Here is a 25465-nt window from a genome sequence, read left to right as displayed (position 1 = left end):
CCAATGCTCACTGAGCACCTGTGATACCCAGGGCTGTGCTATGTGATATGAAGAGAGTAATATGTGTAAAATGATGAGTTAAGTCAGGAGCATCTTCTATATACTAGGTACTTTGCTGCTCATTGGGTATATAGCAATAACTAGGACTAGTTCCAACCCAACAAGAAGTTTATGATTCAGTTATTTAGAAAACTCACAGAAATGCAGAGAACAGTAGAAATAGTAAGCAGCAAAAAGTTCAAGTAGTAATAAGGAGAATAGGGAATGTAGTTCTTCTTCAGCTCTAAAATTCTGAGGAGGCTTCGCTAGTCAGAGAAAATTAAGCCAGTCTTTAAAAATGGGTTGATTTGTTCATGAGGTGAAAGAAGAACCGTCTCTATTAGAAGATTTCAAGCCGTTAGGTGTGAGCTAGTGTATGATCATGTCATCAAGGCGAGAGCCAGGCAAGGGAGGGGACAAAGCTCTAGCTTTGCCAAGATGGTAGTGGTGTGTACAGAAGGAAGAGCAATGAGGATTCTGACTTTAATATAGCTTCTTCTTCCTCTTTCTATTCTTCTTCCTTGACCTTCTTCCTCTTGCTATGCTGATAAGACTTCAAAGGGGTAATGGCGGTCAGGTAATAATGAGTTCCAGTTGTGGGTGGGGGAATAAGGTCCTGAGTAGAAGGAGAAGGGAATATGAGGAAAGTATTGATTTTGTGTCATTGTCAAAGTAACACTTTAGCCAGGAATGCTCTGTGTTTGCTAGTTCTTCTTTTCACATTCCTTTGCAGCTGATTAGAACCATAAAATGGCATTCTAGTCAATCTACTGGGTAAAAGTTTGCAGTTTAAAAAGTGTCCAAGGAAACTTCTAGCTCTCTCTAGTCTTCCTTAGCAACGTTGAAAGCCAAGTGTTCTTGATTAAACAGCTACAAGAAAGAGGAAGCATTTTCTGCCATGAGAAAAATTGTATTGTTTAAGTCACTGAGAGTTGGGGGGTAATTTATTTCCACAGCTTAATGTCTTCCCTGGCTAAGCCCAACAATGCTTCTGTGGTGAATTTGTTTACAAACTTCAGATGAATTTTACAAAGCTTGATTACTGTGGTTGAGACTAGACATGCTTTGTCATTAATGCTAATGTGGCATAAAAACTATGACCCTCAACTTCTATTTTCTTAGCTTTTACTTTATATTACCTTTATTTATTGTTCTGCTTACTTGTAAATACAGCTAGTGCTCGACTTACGACCACGATTGGTTCCGACAGACCGGTCGTAACACGATTTGGTCGTAAGTTGAGTAGGCTATGTGTACAGTTGAAATGGTGCACGCAGAGATAGAAGTGCTGCCGGAAGCTGGTCCGCACTGTCGTACGCCCAGCTGGGCAATGTTTGCGCTGCCAGACGCGGAGCAGTAGTGGCTAGTGATTGTGGTCGTAAAGTCGAATGGTCGTAAGTTGCATAGGTCGTAAATCGATCAATACCTGTAAGCATATTAATTCATAACTACATTTTTCTGAAAAGTTTAGAGAGTTTTATAACAGGGAGTGACCTTCTAGTTTTTTAAAATAAGAGAGAAAGTAGCTTAACAGTAATTTTTAATGGTCATTGATTGGTTTTAACAATCTAATATTTGTGTTCCGGGAAAAGGTTTGAATTCTGATAATAAAATTAACAAAATTTTAATTGAAATAAGAAAAGGATCTCAGGTTATTATTTGGAGTATGCAAAGAAAAGCCCAGGGAATAAATACAGATAGGTATAGATAACAAAAAAATAAGAAAAATATATTTTTGCCTCTACATGAAACAGAAATATTAAATAAATAAATAATAAGTGCCTAAATACAGAGATGTGTGAAATCCTGGCAGAGTATCCCGCGAGACTTCATATGTCATCTCTCACTTGGAATATGTTATAGTGAGACTAATCATGCGATTCAGGAAACAAATTATGCAGCCAGCGGCTTCTAAATTAAACACGATCATCTTGAGTTTTGTGCTGAGAAGAAACATTCAACTTGGGATAGCAGAAAGAGGCTGAATCTGCAATGAGAATGCCTGAATTCTTGACTGAACTCCACCACTAATTAAGCTAGCAACATTAACTGAGTTCAATAATCGCAAAGTATCAAACTATTTCACTCCTTTTATTGATTAGAAAAATCATAGAATTCTTGCCTTATTGGTTTTGTAGCATTGTCTATAGTAATCCCTCATTCCCATCTTTCTACCAGCTGCAGAGTACCTGTCTTTTAAGTACCAGTATCTACTTCCTGAATCCTTTCCTAATTCCCCTCCTTCTCCCAGGAGAAATGGACTATTCTCTCTTGTCTATTCCTGTACTCTCCTGTTCAGACATTTATCATGGCAACAAAATTTGACATCGTATTTCTTTCTATATTTGTTTCCCATTCCAGTCTGTCGGCTTCTTGAGGTCAGGGATCATATCTAGCTATCAGTATATTATATTATATTGGTATATTACATACTGGAATCCATAGTATAATCCATAGCACATAGAATGTGTTCAGTAAATGTTTGTCAGGTGTAAGCATGAATGAATGTGCTCATGGAGATGTTAGGAGTGAACAGGTAGGTGTGAAAGACAGAGATTAATTTGCTAGTGGCAGCTGAATTGAGAAGAAACTTTCAGATACAGCTGAAATTGTCAAAGCCTTCAGGGAAACACTTCTTGGATATGTTCTGCCTCTTTGAATCCATTTTGGTCATGACTAAATCGAAGTCAGGCACTGGATCCCTGAAACTATTTCTAACTCTACACAATTCTGTTCATAACATTTCATTAGTTTTTTCATAATTTTTAATAGTTATTTGACAAAGGAAATCTGGCCACTATGAATTGGGAGCAACACAGGGAAATTAGTTTTAGGTAGATGAAATCTCCAGATGTGATAACAAATAGAGAAGACAGGATAGGCTAAAATTCGAATTCACTCCTCCAGGGAGGATTGTGTTCATCTGGGACACATTCCTAGGTTAATTCATGACACAAACTGCAGGTCACTGATAGCTTTCCAAATGGAAATGAGGACTAAATTTACAGGGTTATCTTTTGGATACATGGGAGCCTGGTGAGATAAGGATAGACTGTGAGGGAGGGTGAAAGTATTCTGAGGGGAATTTCTGAGGATGAAGCAGCAGAAGGCATCGTGTTGTCTTTCGTCACGGTATAGGACTACACTTTGAAAATCCCATTGTTCTAAGCAAATTCAAAACCAAGAAGTAAAGTGTGAAATAGTAACATTCTCTTCTTACTATAAAACTAACCCATTTACCATACCTTATTATCCCTATCTTAGATGCTTAAACTTTGTTTAAAAAAATGCTCAAGATATCTTAAGTTGTATTAATGCATCTTTACCTGAAATTGTGTTTATAAGACTATTTCTCTATTCTACTTCCACAGCTAGCTGAGTGGAACAGGTGTAAACATGCCTGTGTAATTCAAGCACTTCTAATTGCGATACGAAACCTTAATTCATTAATTTTATGTTTTAACCTTCATACTCATCAATTTACTTTTAAAAGTGACACCCTAATTGTTAAACTATTGCTTGATAAACTATTTGCCAAGGAGTTGACTAGAAATTTAATCTGCATTGAAGAACAATCCAAGATAATGAATAGTAAAATAAGTAGAAAGGCAAAATAGCTAGGTAACGAATCTAAGTTTTAAAAATCAGTTGGGGCTGGGCGCATGGCTCATGCTTATAATCCCAGCACTTTGGAAAGCTGAATCGGGTGAGATCAGGAGTTTGAGACGTGCCTGGACAACATGGTGAAACCCTGTCTCTACTAAAAATATAAAAATTAGCAGGGCATAGTGGCATGTGCCTGTAATCCCAGCTACTCAGGAGGCTGAGGCAGCAGAATAGCTTGAACCCAGAGGTGGAGGTTGCAGTGAGCCAAAATCACGCCATCGCACTCCAGCCTGAGCAACAGAGCAAGACTCCATCTCAAAGCAAAACAAGACAAGACAATATAGTTGGAATTTTGGAGGGAAGTAAATGCATTAAAGAAGAATATCAAAATGAAAGATACAGTGTCAGGGTAAAAGAGTAAGAATCATGTATGTATCCCTGTTTCTTTACCTGTGGCTGTAACATCCATTGCTGATATTACTCTAAGTTGAGGGTCTGTAGTTAATCTAAAACAGATGTAAGGAACTGACATGATTTAGCCTACTTCTCTGTGAGTATGTTTTTCCAGAGAGTTGGAGTGGAACGTGGAGTGGAGTGGAAGGATAAATGGGAGAGGTATGGCTGAGGAATCTAGAGAGGTAGGCAGAGCCAGTTGAGTTGTGATATGTTAAACCAATTTCAGCCTAGGAACAAAGGAAAGCTTTGAGGGATTTTTAAGTAATACATTGACTTGATTTCATTTGAGTTTTTCAAACATTACTATGGCTGCCACTCATAAAATGGATTGGTATAGGGCAGTAGCAAGGGTGAAAGCCAGAAAAAAAGATTTTTTTTTTTTTAAATTGCAGGACCCCTTTAAATTCTTCTGACTTGGAAATTAATGAAAACATAACGCAAAAAGAGCATCTGATGTTAAAACATATTTGAAGAATACAATGAAGTTGTGGGAAGCATACTGCAATGAAGAAAAACATCTAGTGAGTTAGTTTGCAAAACAGCCCATTTGAAAACCAGGCTATAAAATATAACCCTCAATGTCTTTTAGATTTGTGCTATTTTCCCACTAATCTCTAATTCATCTTAAATCTCTCGTTTACTTAATTTACAGTTTAAGAGACTATTTTTTGATAAGTCTGCTCATTGTTCCTCCACGTTCCAACTACACGGATTTCTACCACTGTTATCTTTAGTCTGAACATTCCTTAAGAGGTAGGCACCCTCGACAGCCATGGAGTATACACTTAAACCATTCAAATCTTATCCATGCCGGATTTTACAATGGAGAAAGGAAGCTAACGTGAGATTAGTCAACCATATAAAACAATATTTCCTTGGTCGAAAACAAAGTATCTTCATTTATTTAATTTATTAGGTTTTATTCCAATTTATTCAGTTCTATTTTTCAGTATTATGTCTATTGTAACTACAGTGTTCAAATGAATGCATAACTCTACAGGTTTATATGTATATCTATATATCTACAAAATAAAAAAAAATCTGTAAACATATATCAAGGATTGTCAGATAAAATAACAGAACACCTAGTTAAATATGAATCTAAGATAAATAGTGAATCATTTTTAGCATAAAAATATTTTTAAAATGGGCCAGGCATGGTGGCTCATGCCTGTATCCCAACACTTTGGGAGGCGGAGACACTTAGATCACTTGAATTTGGTAGTTCAAGACCAGCCTGGCCAACATGGCGAAACCCCATCTCTACTAAAAATACAAAAATTGACCAAGTGTTGATGGTGACTGCCTGTAATCCCAGCTATTCAGGAAGCTGAGTCACAAGAATTGCTTGAGCCTGGGAGGCGGAAGTTTCCAGTCAGCCGAGATCATGCCACTGCACTCCAGCCTGGGTGACAGAGGGAGAGTCTGTCTCAAAAAATAAAATAAAATAAAATAAAATAAAATAAAATAAAATAAAATAAAGCATGAGATATACTTATATTAAACTTTATTGTTTATCTGGAATTCAAATCTAACTGGGTATGTTGGATTTTTATTTGCTAAATATGATCATCTTAATGTAACTGACATGTTTAACTGAGGTTTATAGTATTAGATTATATAATTTCTGACAATAGATCTCTCCCTGGAAAGTGGTTAATCAAACATTTTAAATACTGTTGAGCACCTAAAGTATATATCTCAGTTGAAAATATTTTTACGTATTTTAAAATCAATATATAATATTTATACATTAGTTTAAATAATAGACCAGCATTAAAATGGTCTCTGCTCTCATTTACATTTTAGCCAAAGTTTTATTCTCAATATATACTAACTATATGTGGATGTGGTAATACACAACTTCCCTCAATTTAACCAGATACAAGTCTCAAGGAGACGTCCCTCCTCCTATTCAATTTCAGCTCTATTTAGCATGACAGTGATATTATAAAGCTTTTGACTACTCTCTCTTTGTGGAATTTTCTTTTATGCTTTCTCATTCAGAACATTCTTTTCATTTCTTAAGAGAAATATTGAAAGAGAAATTTGGTTCCAGAAAAAAATATTCAATTTGGAAGCTATTTCTTATAGAAATATATACATAAATTAAGCTAGATAATTTTATGATGGAGCTGCTAACAGAGAAAGTAATTATTTATCCCAGGCCTTGTTTTGATCATGTGACTGATTAGAACAATGTTATATATGACTGGATAAATGGAAATCAAAACACAGTATGAGTAAACATTTTGGATGTTTTCTGGATGTCTTTCTAGCAACATTGACAGGCTTTATTGAATCTCTGTCAAACTGATTGGTAGGCTTCATAATAAGGGCCTGCAGAGTGTAGAGAGAATAGCAATAGTTATACAGCTGTTAATGTTTTCTATCTATCATTCCGATTCATTCACAAGACGTTAGAAGGAAAGAAACCTTTAAAGCTATCAAGTTCAATTACCTCTGTTAAAAAACAGCCAGCTTAACTACAGAGAAATACTCGGTTTTCTCAAGTCATAACACAGGCAGGTAGAATCCAAACTGTCCAGTCCTCAATCCACCACTTTCCCACTACTTCATGAACCTCATGGCTTCCTTCTACTCTGTAATCAAATATACAGCAAGAGAAGAATGTCTACCTTTTGTTATATATAAGGCTTCCTTGGCAGTTGGCTTCCTGTAGTTCCTTCATATGCTAAGGACCACTGTACCCAGAATACCAGGGATGTCTGTAGGGGGGATAATAATTACCTTGGGTTGTGAGGATTGGTGTTGTGTTTCTATTTTAATTTTCATATTTGTATAATAAAAACTTGGAAGTCTTTAATCAGAAGTGTACCATGTTATAACATGAACTCTCAATATCCCTGCCTCAGGTAAGGATAAACCATTTGATGAATCTGTAAGGTTACTGGAAGTTCACATCTCAGCAGCACTATTAGTTATTGTTCTGAGATTTAAATTCCACCAATTGAATTCAAAGCTTAGTGAGGACATGGCTGCTGATTTTTCAGAGCTATGCCATTTTTCTCAATGCTGTAGTTTAAAGGATTTATTAGCAGGCATGTTGCAAGATCATCGTGTGTAGAGTTCATGATGAAGCTTTTCAATGGGAACCAGAGACTGAACCAAATTGACAATTTATAATGGCTTGAGAAAAGCCCAGGCCAGAGAGATTGCAGCAGTACATGTCATAGAAAAGAAAGCAGAAACCCTAATATGAATTCTGCACATAACACAGCCAGAGTGCTCTTGGCATCAAGGCCAATAGAACATTGTAAATGCATGTCCTATTATATCTACAGATCGAAATAGATGTATCAATTCTTAGTTAAATTTTGGAAGCTCCACTAACATATTCTAGTATACATGTGTTGCAAAGGAATGAACCACTGAGACTGCACTGTGAATCAGAATAAAGTTCAAGCTATACAAGGCAGTTTTGACAGCATCAGGTAATCTTGATTCTATGGCAGTGAATTAGACTCAGATGGTGGTGCCTAAGCAACCTAAGTATACCAATGTGTTTGATGGAGGTTGGATCAATCAATCAATGAGGACTCAAACTTCAATAAATGTGAAGCATAGAGAAGCAGGTGCAGATTTACAGCAGTTGTGCCTTATCATATTTTCTTATTTTTTTTTCTTTTACAAAAATTGTACTTTCCACAACACTGTCACACTTTCTCATAAGAATCTTTGCTACAATTGTTTGGGCCACCATGTACTCTTCAAGTTTACAATAACTACAGAGTTAGTTTTGGATGTTGAATACTCATTGTGATTGCTTCTCAGAGAAGGTTCTAAGCATGAGAAATTAAGCCAAGCTCCTCATGGGAAGGAATGGAAACTTTACTAAGAATTAGAATTATTCAATGACAGGAACTTGTATTCAAAACCTTGTGATTATGAAAGATGAAGCTAGAGTGTGAAATTGGAAGTAGACCTTTAATTGCAGAGGAGAAAAAGTAAATACACCTAAATGTTTAATTGCATGAGGTTTTTTCAAACTGATTATGTATTCGTAATGCAATATAAACCACAAGACCCTTTATAAAGTGTTTTAAAAGAAGCTGAAAATCTGGGGAGGCTACAGAATCACTGTAATTTTAGGGGAGTACTGTCTTGACAAATATGACATGAGTTAGGGCTCCTTTGGTTGAATGGTAAGTGAAACCTTACTTGAACTGCCTGAAGCTAAAAGGAAAATTTACTGGGAAGATGCTGTGAACAGGTGTGCTCCTGGGCCTCTGGAGCAGACTCAGGGTCTGGAGGGGTCTGGCAATCCTGAGAAATTCTCTCTCCATCTGTCACATGTGCTTCCCCTGCTCATCTGCTTGCTTCTTTCATCTCATTTGCTTTTGTCTGCAGGCAGATAGTAGAGCAGAACCTCCATTTCTAGTTGTATCTAGCCCTCCCTCTCAATCCACAGGGCCAAGAAAGGTGCTGTTACTCTAGCCCTGGACCAAAATGCACCCAAATTTGAAGTACTCTTGGGGTCATTAAGTGTCATAAGTCTTTCTAAGATACACATGAGCAGTATCTTTTAAAATTCTCTTTTAAAAACAGAAGTACTATTTTAATTCTGTCCCCATCTACACACAGCTAAAAAGAGTTTAATCAAGTGTCTCTTTCAGTCTGCAAGTAATATTTATGATAGGTTGTTTTGGTATTATAACACTAGGGCCAGAAATAAGATGGTTATGTTAGGGGGGTGTTCAATGCTGAGGATTTTATTCCTCCGTAGTTTTTTTTAAATTTGTCCATACAGAAGCTAGATTGGAGGATAATCTAGAATAGTTTTACAGAAAGATAATATTGTTTTGTGGAAATGCTCTATTCTTTATTAATATCAAACATTAATGATCTAAACTCCAAATTTTTTGGATCAATAAATTAGGGAGGAGGAAGAGGGACTGACTTAGGAGTGTAAGTGCTGACTTGAGAAAAGTTGGCTTATTTAGGACCTTCAATACATTATCCAAATTCAATCTCCTTGGTCACTATTTCATTTTGAATGGATTTATGTTCAGACTTTTCATACCAAATAAATAATAAAATTAAACAAGATTTTCACAAGGCTTAATATCTTTTTTTCATGTTAATTGTGGTAGAATAATATGGAGAGTCATGTTTACAGCTAAGACAAATTCATATTTGAGTTACAGAGCCATTCCTGATGTTATTAGACTAAAACAGTAACTTTCAATTTGCACAACGAGGAAAATAATCCAAATCAACACACAGTTAAGCAGAGGTTTATACCGAATTAATCCATGCAATAGGTGTCCCTATCCATGTCCATTGCAATATAAGACAATAAAGACACATGTGAATATGCATTTCTATTAATGTTTTGGATAATGCATTACTTATCAAGCACCATAATGATTTATGTGTTTTAATATTAATGTGGTTATTGTAATCATAAAATAGTCTGCTTGAATGTAATAGAATAAACCTATGGAATCATAGACATTTTTTTTTGTTTTTTTAGTACAGACTGTACTTGAGAAATCATGTAGAATAACTTTGCCATTTTATAGCTGGAGATAACGAAGTTCAAGATTGTTAACTGACTTTCTCAAGGTTATACAGTATTTGCTCTTAGGTTTCAATTATTACTTTGCCTAGCAGGAAATATATTTCTAAATTACTTTGCACACAAATGTACGATTCTGAGGATGAAACAGGGTTTTTTTTACACTAACATAGCATTATAAAAATATTTTTTGATGAAACACTTACATAGAACTTACTGTCAGGTACTATCCTAAGTGTTTTACACATATCAACTTATTCAATCATTACAGAAACTTTAGGAGATAGATGCAATTATTATAACCATTTTGTTAATGGAGAAACTGAGACAAATGTGACTTGTTAAAGTTTCAAGCTAGTACAGAACTGAGCCAGGAACTGAAGTCAGACATTCAACTTCAGAAACCAGACTCTTCAACACAGTATCATGTTGCCTCCGTTGAAATTAAATAATTCTTTGTTGCTATGATATGTGGTTGTCATACAATAATGCCACTCAGATACAACCATCCTTCCTAAAACCATCATAGGTTCATCAAGTTGGAAGACATTGAGTTATCTTTAATTTCCTATCATATGAAGGGATCACTTATGAGACATTAAAGATAAATGTTTCTTTTGTTTCTGATCTATTTTCTGAAAGTTTGATTATTTGCAAAAATCACTACAATTATTTATGGGTAGCGTTTAAACATGTGTATCTTAATACTGAAACTTGAATATCAGGTTATATTATAAATAATCAAAGGATGCAGTCAAACAAAATAACATTATTCTTTTTATACCTGGTATTGATTTAAATGATGCTAATTAAAGGATAGTTTTATTATCTCACTAATTATCAAATTGCATTGTGTGCAAAGCAGTACAATTGTTTGATATTAGGTTTAAATATTAATGGTTCCTTTTAAATGATATTTCAAAATTGTTCATTTGCATTGATAATCTAAGCGATTAAAGTTTACGTGAGCTGAGAATTTAAAAAAATTCATATGTATGTATGTAAAGTATATATGACACAGCCATTCCATTTTGCCAATCCACTTTTGGGTATCGAGCATGTGTCTGGCCCTATGTTCCATAATCATGAAGACCAACTTTTAGCTACATAGTTTAAATCATACAGAGATATAGTAATAGAGGAGTTCTTAGAAGCAAATGCAATTTAGTGCAAGTATAATGTAGTGCAATGTAAGAGAAAACCAGTTTATACAAATATTACACATTTTAATGCCAAATCAGGATTTCTGAGCTCTTTCGGGACAACAAACTCCAAAGCTTAGAATCCTTCACATAAAATCCTACAGCTTGAAGGAGAATTTACAAAGCAATTTTTTATAGTTCTACTGATTTTAGGAGAAAGTTCATTGAGACCCAAAATTATTATACGTACCTAATTAACTGAAAGGTAACATATATTGTATTTAGTTAACAATGCAAAATATTTGTATCTAAGGTACTAGAATTTATAAAGTGTAGTAAATGACCAAAAGAAAGGCAAACATACACACAACAAGAAAATGAATTCAATCTTGAATGATGATTCATAGTTCATTTTCTAATGTAGATTTCTCAAGACTGAACATTTAATTCTTGATGAAGTCTGTCTTACGAATCAAATAAATTTTATTCCTGGCTATAAATGTAGTTTAACTCAAATATCCAATTTTCATAAAGAGTCCCCATTATGAATAGCAATTGCCATTAAATGAATTATATTCTATAGGTATGATGATCTATTAGAATTAAAATTAACCGAATTCCAAGGGCCTCTGTTAAGTTCCCACTATTGTTAGCAAAAGCCTGTCTTCATTGTTTCAATTATACATCTCTCTTTTTTATAATTTCTAACTAATTGATTTGAGATGAAATAAAGGCCAAATTGTAAAGACATATCTGAACTTAAGTTGGATATCCTTGGAGGCTGTACAATAGTAGTGTTATTTATGGTGAATGTAGGAATTATCTGGAATGTGTGTCTGTGTGATTGTGTTTGTGTTGTCATTGACAGTTGATCAATCTATAGTCGTATAGGCACTGTAACTTTCTATGTACTATCTTTCTAAAATAATCTTTTATTAACTAAAATATCCTCCTGTATTCAAATCAGCATTCCACATACACAGAAACATACACTCATGTTACCTTCTGCTTCCATCCTTGCCATTAACTGAACAAAGTTTAGATGAAGTTGTAGAATGTTCCATCATCTACTAACACACCTAGTAACTGCCTAAATACAGTAAAACAAATGAAAAGGTATCCTTGCCAAATGCTAATTTACTTCATCTGGTGTGATTCTATTTTTACATCAGACTCAAGCAGCTAGTCAAAAAAATTATTTCATAGGGAAGAAATTTTAATAGGTATCATTTAAAAGAAAAAAATATTGAGGGGGATGGGAGGAAAAAGGTAAAAGAAAAACAAAAAAAACTTTCAAGGAGATCAAGTAGCTTTTGGTTAGAAATTCCGATATCCCATAGACACCACAAATAGACAATAATAAACTGGTACAGGAACTCTACCTGAAAACATTTCAACATTAGAGAATATGTTAATGTCAATATCTCCACAGGAGGTAGTTTATTTCAAACCACAAATGAAATTTAAACTTTTCAGGGCTTGCTAATTCTAATGCTTACAAGAGCTAAGTAGATAACATAAGATGGAACAAGAATGAAGTTTGGGGTTGGCGAGCTGAGAAAGGCATTTCATCCCTAAAGGGCAGCCCAGGTGTCTTTGTTGCACTTGAGGGGCAATAGCCTTGAGGATGAGGGCCCAGCCATCCCAACATCCCAGCTGGACTACTTTTCATCTTACCTGTCAGGTGAATGCAGCTACACAACTCCCACCACATGAGAACAGCACAAGAACTGCCCAGTCAATCCACAAAGTTACTATATTTTAGAGTATTTTGTTATGCAGCCATACATAAATAATAATGGGATTAACATTTTTCATCTGGGCAATTTACTCATCAAAATCTTATCACTATTCGTTTTGAACAGGGGGCTATAACATGACAAAGATTGAGTTCGCAAATATAAATGATGGTAAATGTAAAAGATGAATTGAAGCCTGGGTGAATGGATACTGAGAGACAAAAATAGGGCATCACCACATGGGTCCAAATAAGAGATTAAAATTTTTATTTTTATTTTTTATTTTAGACAGGATCTCACTCTGTTGCTCAGGCTGGAATGCAGCTGTGTGATCACGGCTCACTGCATCCTTGACTTCCAGGCCCCAAGCAATCCTTCTTCCTCAGCATACTGAGTAGCTGGGACTCTAGGCAGGCACCACTACACCTGGTTAATTTTGTTTGTTTTTGGCAGAGATGGCATCTCCCTGTGTTGCCTCGGCTTGTCTCAATCTTCTGGGCTCAAAGGATCCTTTCCCCTCAGCCTCCCAAAGTGCAGAAATTACAGCATAAGCCACTGTACCAGGCCAAATGACTATTTATGCTAGAGCAGGAGTCAGCACGTTTTTTCTGCAAATAGCCAATCAGTAAATATTTTAGGCTTTTCTGGTCATAAGGTCTCTGTTGTGACCAGTCAGCTCTGCCATCATATGAACACAGCCACAGAAAATATGTAAATGAGTAAGTACAGCTATTTTCCAATAAAACTTTATTTATAAAACAGTCATGGGGTTGTATCTTTACTGGCACAAAAGAAGAGGGACTAAAAATAGCAGACAACATTTTGCAGTTAGAAGCCAGTGAAGAAAAGGAAAGAATCAACAATGACTTATGCTGCATATGACCAAGCAGATGATACGGGTGGTTACTGAGGTAGGAAATACAGAGACAAAGCAGGTTTTGGGCGGGTCTGGTTTGGGGAGCTTGAGTTTGAAGTAGGCCACCTGGGAGAATGACATACGCCTTCCTTAGCTATGTAAGTGTGGCAGACTGGATCTAGAGGGCATATATTTGGGAGTCATTACCATACAGGTAGAAAGTAAAGCCAACAATATAAAGGATCAATTTACTTTTCTGATTTTTTTTTTGCTTATTACGGTACCTGCAACACAGGAAGCACTCAAAACATACTAACAAAAATCATACAAGTCAGCCATAATTCTGGTTTCAATTGTATTATCAGTGAAGGAGAGTGATAAATGAGAAAATAAGGGCATTGAAAACAGGGCCCAGGAGGAAATTAATATTTAAGGAGTAATGGCATTGAGAGAAATTAGCATAAGAGATCAGAAGGGATTGACAAAGGAGAAAATCCCATTAAGAACGTTTCCGATGCCTGTAATCCCAGCACTTTGTGAGGCCAAGGCAGGTGGGTCACTTGAGGTCAAGAGTTCGAGACCAGCCTGACCAAAAATGTGAAACCATGTGTCTACTAAAGATACAAAAATTATCTGGACTGGTGGTAGGCACCTGTAGTCCCAGCTACTCAGGAGGCTGAGACAGAAGAATTGCTTGAACCTGGGAGGCGGAGGTTGCAGTGAGTGGAGATTGCGCCACTGCACTCCAGGCTTGGTGACAGAGTGAGACTCCATCTCAAAAACAAAAACAAAAACAAAAACAAAACGGGGGGTGTGTAATGTTTCTCTGGCAGGGAGGGGACAAAAGGACCAACCAGAAACACTGGAGATGCAGTGATGGCTGCCGCCCCTCTCCCTGAGAAGAAACAGCTGCAGTTGAAGGCTTACATCCAGAAGAACAGAAAACCGTGAGTGAATCCTGCACCAGCAACTGAGGTATCCAGGTTCTCTCCCTGGGACTGACTAAGTGGTTGGCATGACCCACGGAGTGAGGAAAAGCAGAATGGAGCACAGCTCACCTGGCAGTTTCATGGGACAAGGGGAGCTCCACCCCTAGCCAAGGGACATAGTGAGTGACCATGTTACCCTGCCCTGGAAACCATGCTTTTTCCATGGATCTGTGCAACCCGTGGATCACATCCCTGCATGCGCTCACACCAGAAGGACCCTGGGTCCCAAGCAGAGAGCTGTGTAGATTCTCAGTGGCCACTTGGCTGGAGACTGCCAAAGGCTAGACTTCTCAGGGAGAGGGGTGGCAGTCACCACTGCAGCACCAGTCTGGCATTGTCCCCTGCTGGTGCCTTGGAAACTGGGCAGTCTGGACCCAGGAAGCATTTCCCACAGTGCAGCACAGCAGTGGTGGCAGAAAGAGGCCTGACTACCTCTTTAGTCCAGACCTGGAGCCATCCCTTCTCACTGGGAAGGGCCTCCCTGCAAGAATTGCAGCAACTCCAGCCAGGGGTTTATGGGCAGAACTCTGGTCTCCCTGGGGCCGGAGCCCCTGCGAAAATCGGCTGCGAGGTCTCCACGGATTAGCAGACTTAGTCTTTCCCCTGCTGACTCTGAGAAATTCGGGCAGACAGGATAGGTAGAAATCCCCACAGCACGGTGCACACTGTCCAAAAATGAGCAGCCAGAGTGCTTTGTAAAGTGGGCCTCTGATCCTGTGCCTCCTGACTGGTTGAGAAGTCCCCCCATCACCAGACACTTTGTACAGGAGTGTTCTCATTGGCATCAGGAAGGACGGCTGTGGCACACTCTCCCAGAGAAAGAATCAGGCAACCATCTTTGCTGTTCTGCAGCCTCCACTTGTGATATCTCCAGGTGCGGGAGGGAACCAGGCAAATAGGGTCTGGAGTGGGACCCCCAGCAAATTGCAGCAGCCTTATGGAGGAGGGGCCTGACTGTTAAAAGAAAATAAACAGAAAGCAACAACAGCAGCAGAATCAACAAAAAAGTCCCTGCAAAAACCCCATCCAAAGGTCAGCAGCCTCAAAGATTGGAGCTAGATAAACTCACAAAGATGAGAAAGAATCAACAACAAAAAACGATGCTGAAAACTCAAAAAGCCAGAATGCCTCTTCTCCTCCAAATGATGGCAACACCTCTCCAGCCACGGCACAGAGCTGGGATGAGGCTGAGATGGATAAATTGATGGAAGTAGGCTTCACAAGGTGGGTAATAACGAACTTTACTGAGCTAAAGGAGCATGTTCAAACCCAATGCAAAGAAGTTAAGAACGATTATAAAACATTACAGGAGCCGTTAACCAGAATAAGCAGTTTAGAGAGGAACATAAATGACCTGATGAACTTGAAAAACACAACAGGAGAACTTCACAATGCAAACACAAGTATTCATAGATGAAAGTGGAGGAAAGAATTTCAGAGCTTAAAGGTTATCTTGTTGAAATAAGACAAGCAGGCAAATCAGAGAAAAAAGAATAAAAGAGAATGAACAAAACCTTCAAGAACTATGGGGTTATGTAAAAAGGCAGAACTTGCAGCTGACTGGGGTACCTGAACGAGATGGGGAGAACGGAACCAAGTTGGAAAACATACCTCAGGATATCATCCAGGAGAACTTCCCCAGCCTAGCAAGACAGGCCAACATTCAAATTCAGAAAATTCAGAGAACCCTAGTAAGAAACTCCATGAGAAGATCAACTCCAAGACACATAATCATCAAATTCTCCAATGCTGCAATGAAGAAAAAAAGATGGTGGGCACAGTGGCTCACACCTGTATTACCAGCACTTTGAGAGGCTAAGTGGGTGGAACACGAGGTCAGGAGATTAAGACCACCCTGGCTAACACAGTAAAACCCCATCTCTACTAAAATTACAAAAATTTAGGTGGGTGTGGTGGCGCATGGCTGTAGTCCCAGCTACTCAGGAGGCTGAGGCAGGAGAATTGCTTGAACCCAGGAGCCAGAGATTCAGTGAGCTGAGATCATGCCACTGCACTCTAGTCTGGACGACAGAGCAAGACTCTATCTCAAAAAAAAAAAAAAAAAAAAAAAAAAAAAGTGTTAAAAGCAGCCAGAGAGAAAGGTCAGGTCACCTATAAAGGAAAGCCCATCAGACTGACAGTGAGAATCTCAGCAGAAACCCTGTAAGGCTGAAGCACCCCATACAGGAACACCCAGATTCATAAAATGAGTTATTAGAGACCTATAAAGAGACTTTGACTCCCACATAATAATAGTGAGAGATTTAACACCCCACTGTCAATATTAGACAGATTATCAAGACAGAAAATTAACAAAGATATTCAGGACTTGAACTCACCTGAGTATCAAGTACCCCTGATAAATATATTTATATATAGAACTCTCCATCCCAAAACAACAAAATATACATTGTTCTTGGTGCCACAATGACACTTACTCAAATTGATCACATAATTGGAAGTAAAACACTGTTTAGCAAATGCAAAAAATAAACAAACAAACAAAAACAAACAAATAAAAAAAACTGAAATAATAATAGTCTCTTAGGCCACAGAACAATCCAATTAGAAATCAAGATTAAGACACTTACTCAAAACTACACAACTACATGGGAATTGAACAACCTGCTCTTGAATGACTCCTGGGTAAATAATGAAATTAAGGCAGAAATCAAGTTGTTCTTTGAAACCAATGAGAACAAAGAGACAACATATCAGAATCTCTGGGAAACAGCTAAAGCAGTGTTAAGAGGGAAATTTATAGCATTAAATACTCCCGTCAAAAAGCAAAAAAGATCTCAAATAGACATCCTAACATTACAACTAAAAGAATTAGAGAGCCAACAGAAACAAACACCAAAGCTGGCAGAAGACAAGAAATAAAGATCAGAATGGAATTGAAAGAGACAGAGACACAGAAAGCCCTTAAAAAGTCAACTAATCCAGGAACGGGTTTTGTAAAAGAAATCAATAAAATAGACCACTAGCTAGACTAATAAAGAAGAAAATAGAGAAGAATCAGATATATATATAATCATAAATGATAAGGGGAATATTACCACTGACCCCACATAAACAACCATCAGAGAATACTATAAACACCTCTATGCACATCAAGTAGATAATCTAGAAAAAATGGATAAATTTCTGGACACATATATCCTCCCAAGACAGAACCAGGAAGAAGTTGAACCCCTGAATAGACCAGTTACAAGTTCTGAAATTGGGGAATTAAAAAATTGCCTACCAAACAAGAAAAGCCCAGGACTAGATACATTTTCAGATGAATTCTACCAGAGGTACACAGAGGAGTTGGAACTATTTCCTCTGCAATTATTCCAAACAACTGAAAAGGAGGGACTCCTCCTTAACTTATTTTATGGGTAGATAATAAAATTAAGACAGATATCATCTGCCTTAATTAAGGTATCATTCTAATGCCAAAATCTTGCAGAGATACATCAAAAAAACAAAACTTCAGGCCAGTATCCCTGATGAACATCGATGTAAAAATCCTTAATAAAATACTGACAAACCTAATGCAGCAGTGCATCAAAAAGCTTATCCACCATGATCAAGTCAGTACCAGGGTATGCAAGGCTGGTTCAACACATACAAATCAATAATCGTAATTCTACATAAACAGAATTAAAGACTGAAATCATGTGATTATCTCAGTAGATGCAAAAAGAGGCTTTCAATAAAATTCAACATCCTTTCATGTTAAACTCTCAATAAACTAGGTATTGATGGAACATACCTCAAAATAATAAGATTTATAACAAACCCACAGCCTGTATCATACCGAATGAGCAAAAGCTAGAAGCATTCCCCTTGAAAACCAGCATGACACAAAGATGCCCTCTCTGACCACTCTTATTCAACATAATATTAGAAGTTCTGGCCAGGGCAATCAGGCAAGAGAAAGAAATTAAAGGTATTCAAATAGGAAGAGAGGAAGTCAGCCTGTGTCTGCTTGCAGATGACATGATCCTCTGTCTAGAAAATCCCATCATCTCAGTCCAAAAGCTTCTTTAGCTGATAAGCAACTTCAGCAAAGCCTCATGATGCAAAATCAATGTGCAAAAGTCACAAGCATTTCTATACAACAACAATATACAAGCAGAGAACCAAATCATAAATGAACTCCCATTCACAATTGCTACAAAGAGAATTAATACCTAGGAATACAGCTAACAAGAGAAGTTAAGGATTTCTTCACATAAAACCACAAACCACTGCTCAAGGAAATCAGAGAGAAACAGAAACAAATAGAAAAACATTCCATGCTCATGGATGGGAAAAATCAATATTGTGAAAATGGCTATACTGCTCGAAGTGATTTATAGACTCAGTGCTATTTTCATTAAACTACCATGACATTCCTCAAAGAATTAGAAAAAGTGTTACTTCAAAATTAATATAGAACCAAAAAAGAGCCTGTATAGCCAAGACAATCTTAAGCCAAAAGAACAAAGCTGGAGGTATCACACTACCCAACTTCAAACCATACTGCAAGGCTACAATAACTAAAACAGCATGATACTGGTACAAAAACAGACAGATAGACCAATGGAACAGAATAGAGAACACAGAAATAAGACTGTACAACTACAACCATCTGATCTTTAACAAACATGACAAAAGCAATGGGGAAAGGATTCCCTATTTAATAAATGGTGCTAGGGAGACCTGGTGAGCCATATGTTGAAAATTGAAACTGGAACCCTTTCTTACAAAGGTATAGTCCAGAATCTACAAGGAACTTAAACAAATTTGTAAGGAAAAACAACCCCATTAAAAAATGGGCAAAGGACATGAATGGACAATTCTCAAAAGAAGACATACATGCAGCCAACAAACATGAAAAAAAGCTCAACATCACTAATGATTAGAGAAATGCAAATCAAAACCACAGTGAGATCCTATCTCATGCCAGTCAGAATGGCTATCAATAAAAAGTCAAGAGACAATAGATGCTCGTAAGGATGTGGAGAAATAGGAACACTTTTACACTGTTGATGGGAATGTAAATTAATTCAACCATTGTGGAAAACAGTGTGGCAATTTTTCAAAGACCTGGAACCAGAAATATCATTTGACCCAGCAATCCCATTACTGGGTATATACCCAAAGGAATATAAATGATTCTGTTTTAAAGTATATGCACTCATATATCATTGCAGAACTGTTCACAATAGCAAAGAAGTGGAATTAACCCAAATGCCCATCAATGATAGACTGGATTAAAAAAAATGTGAGATATATACATACACGCGCGCGCGCGCGCGCACACACACACACACACACACACACCATGGAATCTTATGCAGCCATAAAATAGAATGAGATCATGTCCTTTGCAAGGACATGAACGGAGCTAGAAGCCACTATCCTCAGCAAACAAACATAGGAGCAGAAAATCAAACGCTTGTTTTTTTGCCATTTCTGCATATGGGTAACCAGCATGTTCTCACTTATAAGTTGGAGCTAAACAATGAGAACACATGGACACAGGGAGGGAACAACACACATAGAGGCCTATCAGGGGCAGGGGCGGTGGCAGTGGGAGAGAGAGCTTTAGGTTAAATAGCTAATACCTAGGTGATGGGCTAATAGATGCAGGAAACCACCATGGCACACATTTACCTATGTAACAAACCTGCACATTCAGCACATATGTCCCAGAACTTATCAAATAAAATATTGTTTCCATGAATTAATGAGTATATTTCATAAAAGAAGAGACAATTGGTGTCCAATTCTGTGACAAGTTCAAACAAACTGACTTAGACAAGCTCATTGTAGGCAACAAGATCATCTTATATCACCTGGAGAAAATCAGTGTGAGAAACAGGGTGGGGCTAGATTACAATACAAGCAGGTAAATGAGCGTTAGCTCATGGTGGCAATCAAATCTCATTATTTGCCAGGATATTCCATGTTTGTTTGTTTGAGAGACAGGTCTCACTATATTGCCCAGGCTGGACTCAAACAATTGAGCTCAGGGAATCCTCCCTCCTCAGCTTCCTAGGTACATCCTTTCAAGTTTACTTTACATACTGATTCTTCCACATTACTTCTTCTTTTAATTTACCAATATACCTCCATTACCTTCTACTAATGCCTTTCATCTTGCCTATGCAATGGATGATTCGGGCTGAGAAAAATCTATCCCTGGTCTCAGGAAAAGGTCCAGATACAAGTCTGCAACCCAACCAGATCCTTGCTGGATATGTTTTTCTGAAACCAGTGGAGAGAACTCTACTGCTCCTTTTACTTCATCTACTCATAGTCAGGTTCTGTCTCTTGAACTGATGTAGCTCTTATGTATACGTCTCCAGGAGGACAAAGTCTAGGAGAAACACATTAATGTGCCACATGGTACAATTGAGGGTAAACATGGAAACCATTTGACCTTGGTACAGTTTCCTTCATTAAATACGAGAGCATTACTGGATGGTTTTCTTATCGCTTGATGTTATCTGAAGTTTCACACTGCTGCCCTCAGCTCATTTGCTTTATTTCTAGATTTCTCTTTTTTCTACTGAGAGTGTTTCCTAGTTAGATTCATGACTATGGATAAGGTTCAAACTATTAGAGAAGCAAAGTTCCTGAGGGAAAGAGGCTGCTTCTCATTGTTCTTCATCATTTACATATTCCCCTGTATGTTTCTGAAGCACTTAACCCAATTTACATTTTAATAATCTACCATACTGTACTTACCAAATGCTTAGTGGGTCAATACTAGAGGTTCCATTTTAGGAATCAGGAACAAGTAATAATCAGAATGAGAATAACAAACCTGAGCATCTGCAGAACTGGCATAACCAGAAAAAAAATCTTCAAATTTCAATTAGGATTTCCCCCATATCCAGTGTATTCTTGCATTGTTGTTTATTGGGTATGTTTCTCTAAATCAGATCACAATGTTTGCTTAGATATATGTATATTTAAAAGCAGATGTATTACTTCCATAAATGGAAAACAATATCACTTGACAAAAAATAGACATTAAATTGCATGCATCCATCTTTAAAAGCAAGCTTTGTCCTATACTCTCCAGAGATATTCCTGGCCCTTCAGAAGAAAGCGCTCCACATTTGGAAAAAAAATTGCTTGTAGCAACTGAAGTGGCACAGCATTGTAAAAGGAAACAAAGCTTTAGACCAGGAAACCAGCTTTAGACCATATGTATTCTAATCTCAGTTTTACTTTTACCTGGATTCACTCTTCTATTTCTATGCACAGAAACCGCTACTTCCTCTTCATTACACATCACATTTTGGTAAGTTAGTTATTTAATATCAGGTGTTTGCTCTAGATTCTAAGCTCTGTGAGGACACAGTATATCTATGATTCCCTCTCTAATCACCAGCCTCTAGTACTTGCACATGGGAGGCATCTAGTGAATATTTTTAGAATGAATGGATGGATGAACAGGTAAATTAACAAGTGAATGAAGGAACTAACCCATCTGAGCCTTCATTTCTGTCTTTAATTAAGAAGAAAGTAATACATGCTTTTACATAGTAATGCATAACCAAGAGTTATGATATTAGAGATTACATATCTATATTAAGTCCCTAGTATATAATGTGCTATAAAGCATGGCACCTATTTCTAATAAGTGATTAGACTCAAAGGCTTTTATGGAAAAGTCAATTTAGCTACATTTCTGGGTTCCATCAGCTTTCAATACTCAGCATTTCTAAATACATAAACCATTTCATTTCCCTTACCTTTGAACAGTCTTTGACACCTCTTGGAATGTCCTCACTCCTCTTCCAGTTTATAATTTTAAATTTATATTGATATGGACAGAAGATAGGAAAATATTGGGTAGAAGAGGGTGGTTCTCAAGCAAAGGTCCCAACCTTAAGCCTGGAAACCTGTGGTCCTAAATGGGAACAGGCATTCCTGTTTTTATGCCCAAATGTTTTCGTTTGGCCCACCATGCCTCCCTATCCTGTACTCATATAAACCCCAAACCTCAGTCTCCACGAGCAGATTAGCAGATGAGCAGAAGAGCAGAGGAACAGAAAGACAGTGTGGCAGAAAAACAGTAAAGAGAAGGAATGTCTAAACATTGAGAGGAGTTTGGCTGTGGATAGTCTGGTGACTGTGAGATGGCCAAAATCCAGGGGAGTATCAGCTTCCCACTCCATCCTCTTTACAGCTTCTCATCCATCCCACTGAGAGCCACCTCCACCACTCAACAAAACCCCTGCATTCACTGTCCTTCAAGTACATGTATAACCTGATTCTTCCTGGAGGCAGGACAAGGATCAGGTACCAAGAAGGCACTGAGCTGGTTAATACTTAAGTCATCTGTGGATGGCAGAGCTAAAGGAGCGCCATAGCAAGCCCACTGGGGCTTTGGGAGTTGCAGGCATCCACCTGTAGATGCTACCATTGGGCTGGAGCCCAAAAGTGCTTGCCCTCGCTCCTGCACCTGCCCATCTGTGTGCTCCCCATCTCCCAAGGGGTTTGAGCATGCAGCAACCAAACAGACAAGCAGTACCCCTGTGGCATGTCTTGTGATGGGGGTCAGGGAACTCTCCTGTTTTAATATCATGAATGTCATAGGTTAGTTTGTGCTCTCCCAAAATTCATATATTTAAGTTCTAACCACAAGAACCTCAGAATATGACTGTATTTGGAGATGGGTGCTTTGAAGGGGTAATTTAAAGTAAATGGGGCCACTAGATTGTACCCTAATCCAATATGGTTGGTGTCTATAAAAGAGATTAGTAAACCAATACACAGAGGGGACATCATGTGAAGACAGAGAGAAGACTGCCATCTCAACAGAAAGGCCTCAGAAGAAATTAACATTGACACCTTGATCTCTGAGGTCTAGCCTCCAGAAATGATAGCAAATAAATTTCTATGATTTTAGCCACCCAGACTATGGTGCTTTGTTATGGCTTCCCTAGAAAATTAATTCACTGCAAGTTCCAAATCAAGACCTTCCTCTGGGAAGCCTCCCTCTAGGGAGGGAAGAAATTCTACTGTCTTTTGGTCTTCAATGCATGCTATTTCTGCCCCCACTGCAAGACTTGCTACCTTTCATCCCAATTATTCATTTGCACGGTGACAATCAGGCCAAACTTAACAATAAAGCCTGAGAACTAATTCCCAGACGAAAGAGGGTAGCTATTTCAAGCTTGCTACTTCTGCATTATATTCCACACACATTTATTGGATTTAAAAAAAAAATGCCTTGTTTTCATTGTCATTCTTTTGTTGAGCAGCATTAATAAGTGAAGTGAAAAAACCTCAATGTATTTTTCAATGAATAAATAACAGGTCTGTAGACGGCACACATTTCTATTTTTTTTTTCTGATTTAATCTGTTTTTTATAACCCTCAGCCTCTTCATTAGAACTTGAGCTCCTTGAGGGTGCCAGTGTCTAATTCATCTCTTTAGCCCACCACCTAGCACCACTGTCCCTGGAACCAAGCAGGTGTTCAAAGGATATTTGTTATGAAATCAATCAATAAATGAGCAAATTATGTTTTAATATCACATATTAATTGTGTATAAAAAAATAACAATTTTTAAAATGTATAAAATTCTCCATAATCAGGAAGAAAATTAGGTAAGTGGATTGAAGGGAGAATTTTATAAAACTTGATACCACAGGTATGGTCATTTTCGCTTTTCACATTTCACTTTTCAAGTCATTTGCAGACCTCGGCTGGGGGAAAGTAGATGAGTACAGGGGTGTGAGGAGGGCCAGATAAGATGGATCAGACACAGATGGTATATGGAATTTTAATATCTTGCCTAATAAGGTTACAGTCTAGTATGAATTTTACATTTTGGGTGGAGAGAAGACTTATCTGGTAAAATCAGAGGTTTAGACATATCAAAACAATAAATACATTCTAATGGAAAGTAAAGCTTGTCTGTGCAGTGAAATAAAAAATAAATCCTTAACTTTGAAACTTTTGGCACTTAGTTACCCATTGAAAGTAATTGTGAAGTTTGTAAGTTCAGCCTTAACGGGTTATTATTATTGTCTCAGGTTTACAAATTTGCCATATTCTGCTTAAAACTCTCACGGAGAACATCTGGAATGGTACAATTATATATTTTCTCAAAATTATTACTTTTCAAATCTATTCATAATTGGACTCCTAAAAGTTATCTTAATTAGATTAAAATATATCATGTTATGTGCTATGGTTAGTTCAGCCTTTGTTCCCAGAAAAGTTTGAGACCTTTTCATTTCAGAAAAAATGAATTTTAGTACACTCTAATCTAATTTTGCAAAGACTAGTGCATATAGAAATATCTGGGATTTAAAGGGATTATGGCAAGGATTTCAAAGGTGAATCTAGTTCTTGAATTAAAATAATCCTTGAGAAACAAAGATTTTATTCATAACTGCTGATTCCAGAGCAACTAAGAATAGAATAGTCATCAAGATATTGCAAATAGGGCTAGAAAAAGTTGGTCTAAGGTCAGATTCCCTAGAGGTAAATCATGAGATGAGAGTTCATGTGCAAATGTTTGAGGAAGTTTTCTCTTGGGTGACAGCCAGGGAGTAGAGGAGGCAAAGTAGGGAAGGGGAAAATGCCAAGCAATGACGGAACTCAGGCAAAGTCTGCAGAGGGTGGTGTCAGCCTGATTCCACTGGTGAGCTCTGAAACATAAGTTAAGCCTGGAATTATCCTTATCTAAGGCAAGAATACTGGGGTGTACTTATACCTCACAATGGCTAAGGGTGAGGATTGGGGGTTGGTAGTGTCGGAGTTGGAGAAAGGGCAATGAGGTACAACTAATTAACATCAACATACCATTGCATTCTTCCAGATTTTTTTCTGATACTAAATCTGACCTTAAACCATCACTCAGAGTAGGTGGAAGCAAAGACTTATGTAATTTTGTGAGCCTATCATCTAGTACATTATCTGGCATAAAATAGGTACTAAAAAAATACATAAAATGAATGATATCAGCAAACATACAGATCCTTTGTTAGCCCATCCAACTTTTTTTCCCACAAACAAAATGCTATGTATTCATTCAGTAAATACTCATTGAAGATCTCCTATGTCTCTTATATGCCAGGCACTGGAATGTA

General features: G+C 37.5%; 1 protein-coding gene across 3 annotated transcripts in view; it reads right to left on the bottom strand.

Moving 5' to 3' along the window:
* Positions 1-25465, bottom strand: part of LRP1B (LDL receptor related protein 1B) — a 1911091-nt gene that overhangs the window by 1410162 nt on the left and 475464 nt on the right. The window lies entirely within an intron of this gene.

Source organism: Cebus imitator, unplaced genomic scaffold (genome assembly GCF_001604975.1).
Source record: "Cebus imitator isolate Cc_AM_T3 unplaced genomic scaffold, Cebus_imitator-1.0 Scaffold27, whole genome shotgun sequence".
NCBI lineage: Eukaryota > Metazoa > Chordata > Mammalia > Primates > Cebidae > Cebus > Cebus imitator.
The sequence above is the reverse complement of the archived record's forward strand: the minus strand, read 5'-3'. Positions and strand labels throughout refer to the sequence as shown.